Source organism: Camelina sativa, chromosome 12, assembly GCF_000633955.1.
Source record: "Camelina sativa cultivar DH55 chromosome 12, Cs, whole genome shotgun sequence".
In the NCBI taxonomy this organism is placed as follows: domain Eukaryota; kingdom Viridiplantae; phylum Streptophyta; class Magnoliopsida; order Brassicales; family Brassicaceae; genus Camelina; species Camelina sativa.
The window spans coordinates 24,167,729-24,182,632 of NC_025696.1; the positions used below are offsets into that span (position 1 = coordinate 24,167,729).

Below are 14,904 nucleotides of genomic sequence, written 5' to 3' on the forward strand. Positions count from 1 at the left end.
AAAAAAAAAAAAAAAAAAAAAAAAAAAACAAAATTTAGATAATTTGAAGCAGTTTAAAAATTTACAAAAAGAGCAAAAATATATTACAACATAAAACCTTATGTAAGGGTCCCAACTACCACTTTTTAGTGGGTCCTATGTCCAATTTCAGTCCATGGGCCATCTTTTTTAATGAGCTTCATGTCTTTTGACTAGGCCCGTGAACTCATCCATATCCGACGGTCAGTTTGCTATGTCTGGGAGGCTTTAATGATTTGTTACCGTCCCTACAATTCACTACATGATATTTCCCTGTGTTTTGTCCTCACTCGCACAGTTCTGACAATTACTTTCCGGAAGGTCACCCATCTTGAGACTACTTCAGCTCAAGCACGCTTAACTCTAGAGTTCTCTTAGGATCTTTGACCGAAAATATAAGTGCACTTTGGTGATATAGGTGGCAAAATCAGTTCTTTTAAATCTCTCTGCAAGCTGGAGTATCACATTCATTACAAATATGATATTATATTATAGATGAAAATTATACAAAAATATATATGTTAGAAGTTAAATCGTAAATAAAAATTAAATAAAAAAATCATGTTATTCATATTAAACAACATATGAACATTTATAACCACATAAGTGGAGTTAAAATTTATTTAAATATAAAATGGTATAATTTAAACATATGTAATTAGAAGTTGGAAAATACACTAAACAATTTTGCTTATAACCGTCTATGATCCCTTAAGAGCGCTTAGCTATGATCGCTTAAAACACTAAAAATAATTATATAACAAAAATGTATAATTTTAATACGTAAAAACATATAATTTCTACCGTGTAAATGATTATATGCATCATGTGAGTGTTTTAGAGCATTTTCAATCAATTTCTATATTTGCTTCTATATATAGAGAACAATATACCAATCTCTATTGTAGAAACAAATTATATAGAGAAAAAATAGTAATTTCTATTATAAATTTGAGAATATAGGTGAGTTGAAGTAAAATTCACTTTTATTTTAGAGTTTCTTTAGTTTAGAGATAAAAATAGGAAAATCTATTGAAGATGATCATATCCTGACCTAAAACGACTGCCTAAATTGCTTTCTAGAAAATTAGTTATTGCTTTTGGAAATTTTAGTTTTTACTTTAAAATTAACGCAATTAAATAAGTGTGGAAGCATCGTCAATTTCACTGATTCTTCTCTCTCTCTCAAACTTTTCTTGGTCTAAATAAAATACAAAAAGAAAGGCTTTGGATGGTTCATGCATGATTGGAGGAGTTTGATGAAGCTGGTGCTTGGTGCATGTAGCCGATGTCTAATGTCAATGTTTAGTGAGTTTGAGTTTTATATTCATACTTATTTAAATAAACGTCAAGAATTATATTTTAGAAATATCTATATGATTGCATGTTTTTATTCTCTACTACACCGGATATATCCTCCACCCTACCCAAAAGCATTACTGTACTAATTTTTTTGTGATTGGTGAATCAGTGTTGGACAGCCTATTTTTAGGATTTCCTGAATCAATTTTTTAGATATGGACGATATTTGATCAGTTCTTGGCTCCTAAACTTTCTTGTACAATTTGTGTTGGGCTAAGCTGTTAGAATTTATATCTAGATTTGCCTTGTATTGAAGAACATCTAGTTTAACTTTAGTACTATTTGCATGATAAAATGTGGACTATTTGCAGTGAAAATTTGGAACTAAATATATGGGGTCTGATTGGTAACGTATCCAAAGCTGTACAGAAAAGCTGTAAGTTGGAGCTGTAAGCTTTTACGGAATAGTGCAAAGCTGTAAGAAAGAGCTGTACATGAAAGCGGTACAAAAAAGCTGAGAGTGAAGTTTTTAATAAAGTGTTTAGTAAAGCTTTTATGATTGATAAAAAATCAAAGCTGTACACTTGTACCGCGCTTTATTTTTGGTTACCAATCACACCCATAATTAAAGATTATGACTTTTAAAAACCTTTAATTATGGTTGCACAGTTGAAGAGATTGATCAGGTTGAAAAAAATTATCCAACCAATTTTCACCATTTGCATTGTAAAGGTTGAAGAGGTTGGAAAAAACTATTCAGCCCGTTCAACCCAAAAAGTTGAAAAAATAAACTAATCCTACAGCAAAAATCTTCAACTTGTTCAACGACTATTTTGGAGATGAATGAGTTGAATAATATTCAACCCAATTTTGTTCAACCCATTTTTTCAATTTTGTTCAATTTTGTGCATCCATTTGCAGCCTAGTTTTTCTTAACCTTTCAAAACTACGACTTGCATTTTTCAATAAAGTTTTAAAGATGCATTTTTAATCTTTGGTTTTTGCCTATTTGGTGATATACATAAGATGTTTTTAAAAAAAAAATCTTTGATGTTAGATACATAAGATGCATTTTTAATCTTTGGTGTTAGATACATTCATACATAAGAACGTTTTTTTCTCTCTACTTGCATCTAACCAAAGGCCTAATTTGAAACACCAATTTTAAAATTTCCCAAGAATTTCAAAGTTATAATCAATTCATCTTATTTGACCAAAAAAAAAAAAATCAATTCATCTTATATATGTCATCGATGACTACGCTAATTTTTTGAGAGATTTTGATGATACCCGTCAAGTTACCAATCCACGTAGAGATATTGTCAGTGTCTGATTTCAATCCAACCATTTATCAAGTACTACGTAATCAAATAAGAAGCTTCATTAACCTTTTTCCGTTTTTCTTCCACCTAATTAAGGCCCAAGCAACCATTAGTGGTTAAGGAACCAACTGAACCATTAAATGTAACCCGAAGAAGAACCGAGTCATTGGACCGGTTTGGAAACTAAACCACTAATTGAATTGAGAAGTTGGATTAATCGTTGAAGAGGCAGGACAGTGAAGATGATAGAACCCTAGCCACGAGAAACCAAATAGAAGATTCTTGTAACCAAAGCTAGCTGATTTCTGAAGCTGTCGAAAAGCCCTGTCTTTACGATGCTATTGATCTGATACAAGAGTGATCTCACCCTAGGGCTTTTCCTTTCTTCAGTCACAAGTTTCTTCCTTTTTTTTTTTTTGGGTCTAATTCCTGCAGTGACGATGATCTGCAATGAGTGCGATAGCGATGCCTTTGACGATGGAGGAGATGGGTTTATTTACTGCCGAAAATGCTCTACTCAGGCGAAGGGGTTTCTCCAAACCGGTGACGACCCCGATGATTATCGACGAAAACACACTCGTCCTGACATAGAACCAAACGACGTCGATAAGCTTATCAGTTCCGAGGATTATTACAAGGAGACGAGAGAGAGATACGTCAAAGGTTTACTGATGATGATAACTTATCAGTGCGATGCATTGATTGAGAAATTCAATGTGACGCCGTTGATTATTGGTTTGGTCGGACCTATCTTCTTACGGTTCGTGTCACTCTCTGGCGTCTTCGATGATGGTTGGGCTGATAAGGCCATTGAAGACTCCGAGCTTCAATCAAATGGTTGCTCTTTGCTTCTTCTCTATTGATCTTTAAAGTTTCTACAGTACTGTTTGTAAATTTGGTTTGTTCCTAACTCTTAACTCTTTTTGGTGTTCAGGAGAAGTAAGGAATCGAGAGGTTAAGAGGTATAAAGCAGAAGAACCTCGCAACTTATATGGTAAAAGAGCAGTAACGATATGGTTAAGTCATCTTAAAAAGGCTCTGCCTGTATCGGCTTCTCTAGTGATATCTTTCCTTGCTTGTCACAAAGCTGGATCAGCGGTTCTACCCACGGATATAGTAAGATGGGCGCGAGAAGGAATGATTCCGTACCTTTCTTGTTTTCTCAAGATTCGTAAACAAATGGGAGAGCGATCAGCTGCGTGTCCTATTCAGATTCTTTCTGCTCAGAGATTAGAAGCTCAAGCCGCTTCGATTGCTGACATTATTGGTTTGCCTTTACCTCCTGTGAATTTCTATGGTATAGCTTCAAACTATCTTAAGCGGTTATCTATCCCCGAGGATAACGTTCTTGAACTGGTGTGTCTCTTTAAGAACTGGTCGATGCCTTCGGGTTTATATTTGTCGACGAACGAGCTTAGGCTTCCCACTCGTGTCTATGTCATGTCTATAATTCTTGTAGCTATAAGGATGCTTTATAATATCAACGGTTTTGGTGTTTGGGAACGGAGTTTAGGTTTTGTTGATGCTAGTGAAGTGGAAGCAGAGTTTTCAGATGTTACGAAAGAAACTGAATGACACTACGGAGCTTTTGAAGAATCTTGAAATGAGATATTACGAGGTTGCAGCTGAGACAGTTGAGTATGAAAATGGTCTCTTGTCATATTTATTACACGGGAAAGACGAGTTCTTTGCTGGTTTAGAAGAAGCATCAGCTGATGACACATACAAAACTGTTGATAACTTGTGGAATAGTTACCCGAAAGACGAGGTATATATATAACGAGCTTATTTATCTATGTTCTAAACTCTACTGTCGGATATTTGAAAAATTATATATAATAAAATTAACTATCTCTCTTTTACGCTCATTTTGTAGGATTTTGAACGGTTTCAGGTTCCATCCAAGAGGGGAAGAGATTGGGAAGATGATTTATCACTTAACCAACTGTCCTTGAACGATGACAAGTTGAGGGATGGAAACACTTGTAGTAGTTATATAAGAAAAAGGGAAACTAAGTCAATGTATTGTGATGAGCCATCTCTGGAATGTGTTTCATCGCCACATAATTATAATCACGAGGAGATATCCAAGGAGAGAGCGATACGAACACTAAAAACAGACATGGGGGAGAATTTGTTCTGTTACATACCGCCTCGCGAGAAAGTAAAGAGAAGAGATTATCTTCAATATGGGAGGAAAAAAAGATGGTGGAGGATTGATATACTGATAAGCTATATGAGAGGCTAAAGGGAACACGTGAGAATGCACAGTGAGAAGGAAGCTTGAGTGGAGAAGAAGATATCTCTTAGTCCTAACAAACTTTAGAGAGTATAAATAGTTAGTAGAGTCTATTGAAAAGAATCATCCTGCGATAAGAGAGGAGAACTGTAACTCCATCTTATCAGTTAGGTTCATCGTTTGTATTAGGGATTGAGAAGAGATAAGAAAGAAGAGATCACACCTTCAAACTTATCATATACGCGGCTCATGCAGATTACTATATTCTTTTACGGGTTTGCGCTAAGGTCGCTGAGATTGATGCGAGGAATATGCATAGAGCTGTGTTGAGCTTTGAGACAAGATTGGCTTGGATTGAGAAAAGGATAAATCGTGTTTTGCAACTAGATACACCTTCTATCCTTAGTAGAGACACAAAGACACCTTTGGATGCGCCGAGCCTAGAGAGTAAACATTCTTTTCCAGATTTGGATGTTTCGAGTTATTGTAAGGATATCCACATTGATTTGGCGAAAAGGATAACTCATTCGAAGTTATAGATGGTTATACTAGTTTTGTCAATGTCACTGTCACTGATGCAGCTGCATTTCAGGTGACAACTTGTTATATTTGCCAATGCATAAACTGTTTTTGATTCTGCTGAGGCTGTCCTCCCTATTACAGAAAAAGAACCATAGTCCGACCCATGTTACAAGTAAGGGTGTCAAGTGACCCGGTTGACAATTTTGAACTGCTTTTCTCTAGCAAACTAGCTTAAATTGATGTTGTAGCACCTCTTAAAATTTGAATAAGATAGCACCGTCAGATAACTCGGGTTACATCGTGCAATCTTTGAGGTTGAAAGGGAACTCCAACAACAATAATTATCCCAAGGTGAAGGTGACAACTGAGGTGAAGCTTATATTTGATCAGCTTACTTAGGATGTCTACAAGTATGATGTCCTCCATTTGTTAACATTAGTTCCTATTTTTATGTTTTTCCAATGTAACACAGGTTAGAGGCTAGTAATGCTTTTTTTCTTTTCCATTGTTGCTGCAACTAAAATTTCATCTGCTTTATGATACTTTCGTATTCACAACATTATTAAGCAACAATAGGCTTTACTTTGTATATATATATACACAACTCCAAAATTTCCTTGGTTCTTCCATTGGTATGTAGAGCTATAACTTCCCCTACCTGCAACTATCAAGAGAGAGGCAATGCACATAGTCGTCACGACAGCCGACAAATATCCGGCCACCGATCATCACCGGTGAGGAGAAAATGTCTGCCTGCAGCTCCAGCCTCGCGATTTCTTCTACTTTTGAGTCATGTGAATCTCTGATGAGTATGGGACTCACACGAAGGACATGAACTCTTCCCGAGCTCGAGCATACAGTCACCAACCTGGAAAATGGAAAAACAAGGAGGAGGTATCATCATACATCAATGAACCATGATAATTACATGCATTCATATGTGCTTATTCCTGTAATTAATACCTGTCGGATGCAAGCAGTTGATACGATTCAAAATGCAGATTCTCATCGATGTATGCAGATGCTGTGATCGGTTCCCCGATACTGTATACCCACACAAGACATCCGGATTCCTGAAGTGAATTCTACAGAACAGTCATGACTCATTATACTGAAGTTTTGAGACTAGCGCCACAACAACTAATCCTCATGAACGTCCCTATTAACGTCAAACCTATTATAAAAGTGATTAACACAAAACTAAAACTGATTTCCCTTGGAATAAATTTGATTCCACTGATTTTGCTACAGATACAAGTATATCTTTAGTGCATTCACAAGCTGTTAATTTCAAGAGAGTATCTTCCTTTTAATCTAAACGCAGATATCATAAGCCAATGAAGGCAGGAGACTCTTATAAAAATGATGTCTCTCAGAAAGGACTCCTTGAAGATGCATAGGAAAAGATATGGTTTAGACTATGCATAGACATAATAACGTTGTACTTGCATGCACATCAGTCTACTTGGAATAAATATCGGTAGACAGCATAAGTGAACTGTACACGACCGATGTCCAAGGGATATAAGAACGTACCGGTTCTAGTGAATAAACACTTCCATTTCTACAGCACACTAGTACCTGAAGCAAAATAGACGTGTAATCAGCCTTAACGAGAAATCTCTAGACAAAAACGGTGGATTGCAGATGTACTAGGAATCAAGAGCACCTGAGAAGGAAGCATATGTGACATACAAGGCCCAGCAAATATTGGTCCACCAGTCCTATACTGCATCAATGTAACAACCGACTAAGTTTGAGCACTATGAGATGGCAACAATCTGACAGGAACAAAAGATGTGGAAAGCCATATGGACTTTATGATATCATTCAAGTGAACTGGGATCAACTCATACACATACCCTCCAAATAATAGTTCCAGATGGACTCATTGCGATAACGTGGCCATCAACTAAGCAGCAAATAACTGTGACAGAAAATAGAGATTAACAAAGATAATGAAATCAAGGAAACAGAAAGAAAATAGTAAGGAGGAAGAAAAAACCGCTTCGGCTTGTCGGGCTAATGCATAGGGAACCAAAAATCGGTGCCTCTAGTTCAAGTAACCACAAGGTGTGGAACGAAGAATCCTGCATTTGCAAAACTAACCCGAATAAACAAGGGTCTATCTCCAATATTAATCTATAAGACCAAATCTCCCTCTGGAGCCAAAAAAAATGGAAGTCTGATTAGTTAAGCTAAACATCTCTATAGGGTAAGGCAGACCATACATGACCAAATTTGGCCCAAATATTAGTAATGAACCATTACTTCCAAGGACTATTCTGCTTAATTTATGTAGAGCAGAAAATTTTACTTTCTACATCTGACATGGCCTATACATAGCATGACGGGCGACTGGAATGCAAAAAATGGGGCAAAAACGGAATACGAAAGATATAGAAGAAAACACATACCTCTATTGATACAGCTATCACGCGACCGCTTGTAGAAGCCACGTAAAGTGAACTATGACCCTGGGTGAAGCATCAAAGATGAATCAGGTGATATCAAGAGACTTCAGTAATCAAAAAAATATTTGACCACAGACGACATTGTTTTAGCTGTGGACAAGCAAGTATGCCTTGGATAGAGTAGTTAAAGTTTGCACCTCATCAATTACAGGTGAAGCAAATATGCTCCCACCACATTGCAGCTTATAAACACAGCGTTGACTCCTATAGTCAAGGGCATAAAGATTGTGGTCATGTGATCCGCACCTGCATGAATGATGCAAAATTAAGCTTAATGGTTGGTGACTTTACAAGAACTCTAGGAAAAATCTAGTCTATAAAAGAAAAACTTTAAGTAAACACAAAGGGAGCTAAAACAGTAACACTATTTTACTTCAGTCACTGCTCCTACTTTTCTCTTGAAACTTCTTTGTCAGTTGCTATTTATCTTTGCTAAGGTAAATCCTTTCACAGACCCAGTTCGAATTGGTTGTCATAACAATTTTTCAAGGACCTCACGTATTTTCTATGGAAAAACAAAATAAATAATCAGCAGTTCAATGTGAAGAAAACCATAAAATTAACTATTGGTAACTATGAAAGTATGAATGTAAGGCCCACTCCAACAAAAGCAAGATTGGAAAGGAATTTAACATGTGGCACAAATATTATGACTATGATCACAGAACCACTCCTCTTCAACTCAGTAAAGTGACTTGGTGGGATATGATAAAAGAAAAAGTCACAGTGTATTACCATATTAGTTGCGAAGATGTATCCATAACAGGTTGGCACTTTATCTTCATCCGAAAAAGAAACAAATTGTCTTAAGTCAGCTAGCCATCTGAGAACAATTTCTAGGAATGAACGAATATATGACACAGAAATTAAAGCGGCAATAAGGTAGACAAACAGAGTACAAAGCTATGAACGATCAATTTTCCTTCAGAGCATACCTCGCCACATGCTTGGAATGTCCAACATAAGCTTCCAGTTGAGAAATCTAAAAAATATAATTTTCCTTTGTAGCATCCAATAACGACCTAGCATTGGAGATGTCCCTAAAACTGTTTAAGTATATTAGAAAAGATACAGTGATCTATACAAATTGATGAGAAGACTAACCTGACTAAAATCACCAACTACCATGGCTGAACCTTCTATCCTTCCCTCTAGAATAGTCTCCCAATATATAGAGCCACTAATTAGCACAGTAAAGTGTATCATTTGTTAAAAGTCCAGCCTATTTCGTAAAAATAAAATAAACACAAACCTCTCATTTCATATTAGATCCAAATCCAATGATCAGCAAAAACTTAAAAATTTCATATGCTAGATAGTGATTTCAATTTAACCATAACGATGATGACACCTCTTTGATTATGATAACTTACATCTTTCAACATCTGTTACAGCAGATTTATAATGATGCATACCTTTTGGCGTCAATGCACGAAAATTTGCGTGAGTGAGACCCAATGAATAGGTAAGTTTTTGAATGCTTCAATACGACTAGGGGCGAGGCATCTACACAAGAATCCATATGAACTTTCCATATTTCTTGCAGAGAGACCATTTGGTTCCTTGGAGACTCCACCGACCAGTTTTCTTGGTTCGCCTCTTCATTACTACATGAGTTTGGAGAATATACCTTATTGCACCGACTGAATGCACATTGTATTTGAGAAAATCCTGAATCCCATGATATATTTTTTTTCTTTCTTTTGGGAGAAAAATGTTCAGAATCAATTTTCAATCGCTTTGGGGAATTATTCTTCTTACACTGCATTCCTGAAGGTTCTGGGCCTGCTGAAACACCAGAATGAAGTGAAACAGTTCTACTAATCAACACATTACCATTCTACTAACCAACACATTACCAACACATTACCATTCTACTAACCAACACATTACCAACACATTACCATTCTACTAACCAACACATTACCAACACATTACCATTCCTGAGTGGTGTTGTGTTGCATATCTTCTCTTAATTTACCTTCCTTCTTTGACAGAAAGATGAAAAGTCTAGATGGACTTCGAAGTTGATAAATCAATCTCATATCAATACCAAGACTATGTGAAAGATGCGCTGCAGCTAAGGAGTCTCCACCAATCGCAAAGAAATCATCATCGTCTGAAACTTCTTTGACCAGTAATGCATCACAGACAGCCTATATCAAAAGTTAACGAAATGATATAACTCCTTTTCTATCATCAATAAGATTCTGAAGATTAAAAATAAACAAACAATGTTCTCTACATTTTTCATAAGCATGATTACTCAACCAAAAACTAAGATTCTAAACTTCTCTCTTTCCAAAGAAATTTAGATTAGTATCCTAACACAAGTATTGCATTTGCTTTTAAATTCCTTGCACCTCATGTTCATGTTCTCTACTCCGTGTTCCTTTACTCCAGGCTCAAACATTATGATCACAAATCTGACAGAAAAATACCCTTACACCCTAAACAGTCACCTTTATGACCAGATCCCTTTGCAAAACTCTAGTTTCTCATTCCAACTATATCTCCCACCCAGAATGGCAACCGTCCAAAGGTTACCCAAAGAAAATGATCAAAGATTTCATTTTTAATATGGTTTAGAGAGAGAAAGAAGCAATCAGATACCAAAAAGGCTTACTCATAAGGAGAAAATAAAACGTGTATGTAAGCACAGGAAATTGTCTGACCTTTTTAATAGTTTGCAGTAAACTATTAGTTACATTGCTATGCATCATATTTTGAGCAAGGGTTGTAGGACAATTCAACCTTGCTAGTGCTTCATAATCAACTTTTCCACTTGAAGTAAGTGGCAGTGACTCCACCAAAAAAAATTGGTTTGGAACCATCACCGAAGGAAGTTTTTCGCTCATCCATTTTCTGATATCAACTATGATACCATCACTGAAATTGCTTTCCTTGTTCAGCACTAAAAAAGCCTTAAGTGAAGCAAGCTGCTTCTCATCTCTGCTAAGTAGTACAACAGCTTCAGAAACATCTGGATTTAGTTCGAGAGTTGTTTCAATCTCTTCAAGGGCCATGCGTTTTCCATTGAGTTTAACAGTTCGATCCCTTCTCCCAATAAAAACCAAATCACCACTAGGAAGCTGTCGTCCATAATCACCAGTTCTATAATAAAGCTGGCTTCCACAATCATTCTTTAGATGATTACAGAGCGAGTTATTATGTAGCTTTACGTAGCTTTGGGACTCTATCGAGGAATGCATGTACCCTTGTGAAAGACAGAGACCACCAACACATATTTCTCCCTCATCAGGTTTATCTTCGTCCCCAAGAAGTACAACTTTGCAATTGGAAATTGGCTTGCCAATAGGAACACTACTAATCTCGCCGGTCTTCAAGAGTCTTGGCAACCCACTGCAGTCAAAATAAGTGCAGTCCCCTGATACCTACTAACAAAACAAAAGGCTAATTCATACACTTTCAATCAGGCCCGTCTCAGCATTTTCTAAAGCCTTAGGCAAATTTTTTTGTGCCTTTTACACATTAAAATTTTTGTTTTTGCTATTTTTTTCGGCCTTTTTTATTAAGGATTTTTATAAATTTGGTTTGGGCCCTTGGAAAATGCCTACCCTGCCACCCCCCTAAGACGGGCCTGCTTTCAATTTCAACAAACTACTGCATAAGTAAAGAGAATGCATAAAGGATATATTATTACTCTGACCAGCTACAACAAGTTAGACAACGCCTAAGTATCAAATAAAGTGAAATTAAGAAGTCTTCAAGGTATTTACATCTTTCAAATCAAAAGCAGATACTAATTCTCGACATCTTTTAAGACATAAACAATAGCTGGTACCAACCAGCTGATGCTGCTACAAACTTTTTAAATACAACCCCCATAAGAAGATTTTGTAATATTAAATTATGGTAAGCATAATTTTCTAACCTCTGTACTTCCATATAGATTCAGAAAACATGTTTCAGGAAGTAGGTTGTGAAGTGAATCCCACAAGCTCACAGGAAAGGGTTCACCACTTAAAACTACCAGCTTCAGGCACATTTGAAGCTTATTGTGTCCACGATGTTGTAAATTTGGTAGAATAGCTCTCATCATCGATGGGACAGCTAGGAGCCTACTGATAGAATACACCTAAAGATGGATAAACTTTCATGACCATTACTTAAATGCAAAGTAAAAGTAATAAAATGAAAGATAAAGCAGTTTTCCTCTAATGATAGGAACCTTAACTCAAGCAACCAACAAGAAAAGCTATATTTGTTCTTGATGACGACTTAATTAGTTACATTATTCATGATCCAACAAAATATTCTAGTCACACCATATGCTGTTCTTGAAGATAAATTATAAGTAGATTGAAGTTACATAAAAGAAACTAAAAAACTATCATTATGCAACATGGCATCCAATCGACTATAAGATATGATACGATACCACTTTAAGCATTGGTTATTGCTATAAGTTACGTATTTGATCCCAATATGCAGCCTAATGAAGATGCTTAAACCAATTTTCAGATTTTAAAATGAATAGTTAAGAACAGAAAAACGAGAAACGGCTGATGAACAAAATATATTGGCAACAAAAATAATTTGGTTAGGAAATATTACAGAGTTCTCAAACAACATGACACCTATAGAAAGAGGTTGTTATTGCTTTCCAAACTATAATAGAAAACACAACTCTCACCTCCAAAAAATCAATGATGGATATCATATTCTCTTTTAGTAGAGTATATGGAGGGATGACTAATGGGGTGGAATTAAGAATAGCACCAAGAAACTCCTGCAGATGATCAACAAAACCAACTGAAGTCTTAAACGCCAATCGCTGCTCTCCGACAACAGGATAGAACTCTTGCATCCACAAGAAGCGATTTAAAAGTCCTAGGGACAGGAATTTAAGATGTTATCATTTTGTATGAAAAAGAAGTGCAAACACAAAAAAAAACTATAGATGGATTCATATCCATCAGCTACAAAAAAAAAAAGTTACCCACCATTAGATACACCATGTCACTTACAATGGATAGCAAATAAATCATTAAATAATCAATCAATACAAAGATTGAAAGTATGAAAACAGCTAGGGCAAAACGTTGGACAAACTAAATTGTATAAGATAAGCTACAGATATGCTATATAGCATATATATTCCAACAAGATATGCAAATATCACAAAGGGTCTAAGTTTTTATGCAAGTCCAGAGAGTTATAGGTACCATCTTCACAAAGAACCAATAGCAATCCAACAGCTACACCATGTCACTTAACAATGGATAGAAAATAAATCATAGAATAATCAATCATTACAAAGATTGAAATATATGTAAACAGCTAGGGGAAAACCCAGAACTGCCATCAATTTTAAGGTCAAACAAGTGATCTATTATAAATAAATGCCGAATGCTATAAGCACATCTCTTTATCAAACTAATAAGAACATCATACCTAACGATTTATTTGCATTCACAGAAGTAGCAGAATCAGGTTCAAACAGTTGTATAATGAAAAAGAAACAAACCCTAACCTTGTTCAGTGCCACAAACTCCTTTTGGCTTCCCAGTAGAACCTGAAGTATACATGAGATAACAAAATCTTCTTTGCCTCTCTTTCTTGCAAGGCCAAACAAAGCTTGAGCAACCAGTTTCCACATCCAATTTCTCATCCATTGAAAACAATAATACAGGGCAGACGTTGCTCTCCACAAGCCAATGTGATCCATCAGAAGAAGAGCCGCAAGCAATAACAAGAGAAACATTCGAAGAGGAAATAAGAGACAAAACCCTTTCTCTAGGCCATGAAGGATCTAAAGGTAAAAAAGCTTCCCCACACCTCAGAACAGAGAACACACTGACTATGTATTCAACTGAAGGTGGCATATATAAAGCCACTACCTTTGGCATATACACAGCTGAACCAGCCTCTGCAATGTCAAAAAGGTTAAAACTTTATGAGATAAGTAAAGAGCTTTAATACTCAGAGAACCATAGAAATATTAAAAGAGCCTAAATGGGTAACCTCGAGAATCATCGTCACCGAGGAAACGACGGAGACGAGAGGTGAGGGAATCGATGGATGAGGAAAGCTCGGCGAGCGTGAAACATTTGTCTCCGTCGTAAACAGGCGGAGAAGTAGAAGGTTCAGCTGATTCCGAGCTAATCCTCCTCGCCGTCAAGCCTGAAGCTTGAATCACGGCGATTTTATGAGGGTTTTTGGAGGCTGCATCGAGGAATTCATGAGAAATGCAGCAATTCTCCGACTTGCCGCCGTTGCGTTCACTCATCTGCAGCCGCTTTCACCAGAAAGCTGTTTACTTTTTTGGTGTAGAAATAAAAAATAAGAGGGTAAATGACAAAAATGTCCTTCGAAGCATCAGTCAACTCAGGCCTGTTGGTCAGCTAGTTCTCTAGACGTTCTTAACATCCAAATTCCAAACACGTTTGCTCTTGGAGGAAAACATGTGCTTGTTTTCTATAAATGGCAGAAAATAACTAAATTTACATAAGATAAACCTTAAGGATACCTTGAAGATAGCTTCAGAAAAAGACAAGAACCAAACAGACTTTTGATGTTTATTTCAGTGAAAATAACTAAAACCATTGGAACAAGTCAATGGCGGTAAGATCGTTGCCCACTATCTTTTCGGGTTACAGGTGTTTAGTTGATGGGTCCTGGAAAATGGGAGACGTTTACGCGGGTGCAGGTTGGGTCTGTTCAGCCGCTATGGATGGGTCGCTGATTAAAGGAGCCACCAATTTTCGTCAGAGTCTTTCCCCTTTGCATGCAGAAGTAGAAGCCTTTGTTTGGGCTATGCGCTGCATGATTGGACATGACTTTCGAGATGTAGCGTTTTATACAGATTGCTCAGACTTGATGAAGATGGTGTCTTCCCCTCAAGACTTGCCGGCGTTCAAGACTTATCTCGATGACATCGTTTCGGATAGGGAGGAGTTCACATCTTTCTCCCTCTCTTTGATCCCAAGAAGTGCTAATGTTAGTGCGGATTCTTTGGCACGCCGAGCGTGTACTTCACTGCATCATGTTTTATTTGTAGACT

General features: G+C 36.6%; 2 pseudogenes; one reads left to right on the forward strand and one right to left on the reverse strand.

The window, feature by feature from the left end:
* LOC104733799 lies at window positions 3,263–5,887 on the forward strand (annotated as a pseudogene).
* On the reverse strand, window positions 5,984–14,224 carry LOC104732560 (annotated as a pseudogene).